General features: G+C 38.1%; 1 long non-coding RNA gene across 1 annotated transcript; it reads right to left on the bottom strand.

Moving 5' to 3' along the window:
- Window positions 1–966: 966 nt before the first annotated feature.
- LOC120928636 lies at window positions 967–1,859 on the bottom strand. Its single transcript, XR_005747268.1, has 3 exons — window positions 1,608–1,859; window positions 1,288–1,466; window positions 967–1,192 (listed from the first exon to the last, which is right to left on the bottom strand). It is a non-coding gene; the product is annotated as an uncharacterized LOC120928636 (long non-coding RNA).
- Between the last annotated feature and the right edge of the window lie 328 nt (window positions 1,860–2,187).

The raw sequence follows: 2,187 nt of genomic DNA, 5'->3' as shown, positions 1-2,187 counted from the left end.
AGTTAAATTATTGTATTGGTATTTTTAGTTTGATTAATCAAAGTAAACTGCTAGCAATAAAGTTGAGGTTACATTACAGTCAGTGTTACTGAGTTTGACAAACAATTAAAAAAAAGTAAACATTGCGAAAGACTTATAGTGTAACAAAACTGCTTATTAAAGAGACCCCCCCCCCCCCAAAAAAAGTCTTTCATTCCTAAAATGTACATGTCTTGCAAGACAAGTGAGAGAGCACAGACATATTAGCAGCAGTGGAAAACATAGATAAGCCTAATAACCCTTGATAAGTCTAATAACCCATAATAATCTACAGTATATGCTGAAAAGCTTAAAATTGTAGCAACTTGAAGAAACAGGTTTGTATGTAAGTCTGTGGGCTGTGGCTACTTGCAAAAACTCCTAAATATCACCCCCTCCACTTACTAACACTTATGCTTTGTCAGCAGATTTTGACACTTCAAAAAATAACTTTTTTTTTATCAAGGGCGACTGTCAATTTTGTAGGTGGATCTTCCATCCTGTTTATAGAGTCGGTTACTTGTAACCAATGTGCCCTGTGCAGCCTTATCTCCCATGACCATAAATAAAAACTTACATTTGCTGAATTGCAGTTCTGAGTTGTTATTAAGATTACAAAATGTGCCACAGAGGCACTCTTGCTTAGCATTTGTAATTTTAAAAATGCAACTTTTGAAAATGACCATGTTTAAACCTGAAATACATTGTTCTTTGCTAATATTTCATGGTATGTTACAATTTGTGAAATTACTGGCAAGATTAGTGTTGCATTATAAATGCCTTAACTAGTGATGATAAATAGTACAGTATGAAAAATAAGCAAAAATATGTATAATTTTTATATATAGAAGAGAGGAGTTTGTGGGACTTTAAATGAGGGAGCGCCATGTAAAAAGAAATACCATAAAAAGTAAATTACAGTACATGATTTAATTTTACAATCTTATATACATGTCAAATATTTTGTATTAAATAAATAGGTAGTCACAAGGCTTACTCTAGATATGCTGCTACATAGCATGAAATACAGAAATAAAATCATAGACATGGCAGATATATGTAGTAAAATCGGTAAGTATGTGGAATATGAACAGGTGATTGTTGGCATCTGGGGGCACTCTACGCGTTTCCTGGCATTTCAGCCAATCATCAGGAGTGTTTTTAGGACAGTATACTGGAAATGAGAATAAACAGAAATAAATGATGATGCATGAAAAATGGGAAAGTACAGGGACTGTCCAACAGAATGGAAATAGTTGGGAAACTTACTATGCCACCACAAGACCCGGTCCGGTATCTGCCAAGGAAAGAAGGGGGGTCCGGGCAGGATGTCTCCCCCGGGGTTGAGACGGGGAACCCATGAGAACGAGGAACAGTGCCTGGAGTAAGACACGGTGGTCACAGCCTGATCCAAAATGTTATGTGTGCACGTAAAGTGCATAGTGTACCTAAAACAATGTATCAAAAATAAATAAGTAAATAAAAAATAATTGTAAAGAAGGGGTAAGGAAATAACAATGTGTTCCCATAAGGGGATGCATGGGAAAGTGTGCAAAGAGGAGAGCCAGACAGGGGAAGAAAAAACATACCATAAAATGGTGACTAGGCTCCCAACAAGGGAGGGTGACCTGTGTGCAGGATCAGATGTGTTGTTCTTAGTGGTTGAGTCAAGCAAATGAACCACCAGCCACTCCAAGGCTACTATATACCTCCATTCCCAGGTGGGGCCCCCATCAACATCATGCCTAATTGACCATTTAGCACAAGGAAGGCGGGGAGGGAAATCCCAGCTGCGTATGGTGAACCATCAGCAGTGGGTTCCCCGCCCAGCTAGTATGGTCAAAGATGGAATTAAACATCAAAGTGATGTCAGTGACGCTGTTAACCACTTAAGCCCCGGACCATATTGCTGCCCAAAGACCCAAGGTGTTTTTACAGTTTGGGACTGCGTCGCTTTAACAGACAATTGCGCGGTCGTGCGACGTGGCTCCCAAACAAAATTGGCGTCCTTTTTTTTCCCACAAATAGAGCTTTCTTTTGGTGGTATTTGATCACCTCGGCGGTTTTTATTTTTTGCGCTATAAACAAAAATAGAGCGACAATTTTGAAAAAAATTCAATATTTTTTTACTTTTTGCTATAATAAATATCCCCCAAAAACATATATATA

The sequence above is a fragment of the Rana temporaria genome, chromosome 2 (assembly GCF_905171775.1).
Source record: "Rana temporaria chromosome 2, aRanTem1.1, whole genome shotgun sequence".
NCBI lineage: Eukaryota > Metazoa > Chordata > Amphibia > Anura > Ranidae > Rana > Rana temporaria.
Note: the sequence above shows the minus strand (reverse complement) of the source record. Positions and strands in the feature narration are given on the sequence as shown.